Below are 428 nucleotides of genomic sequence, written 5' to 3'. Positions count from 1 at the left end.
TTTCTGAAGCTGTTATTTTTAAGTTAAGGAAAAAGTATATTTTTGGTAGAAATTTTATGAAAAAATAAAATATATTCTTATCCAAAATTCTGAATTTGTGGTGGCAAAAATTAATGTACTTTAAAATTTATTTGTGGAAACTTTAAAAATGCAGTGGCAAAAAATGGCAAGTCAAAAAGTAATTCTTCTATTGGCCGGGCACGGTGGCTCATGCCTGTAATTCCAGCACTTTGGGAGTCGGAGGTGGGAGGATCACTTGAAGCGAGGAGGTTGAGACCCGGGTAACATAGTGAGACCCCGTCTCTACAAAAAATATGAAAAATTAGCCGGCATGGTTGCGTTCACAAGTAGTCCCAGCTCCTCAGGAGGCTCGTTCAGGAGCCCCACTGGAGCCCGGCTGGTACTGGGCAGCAGAGCAAGATCCTGTG

The sequence above is a fragment of the Eulemur rufifrons genome, chromosome 20 (genome assembly GCF_041146395.1).
Source record: "Eulemur rufifrons isolate Redbay chromosome 20, OSU_ERuf_1, whole genome shotgun sequence".
NCBI lineage: Eukaryota > Metazoa > Chordata > Mammalia > Primates > Lemuridae > Eulemur > Eulemur rufifrons.
This window is presented reverse-complemented; position numbering follows the sequence as displayed.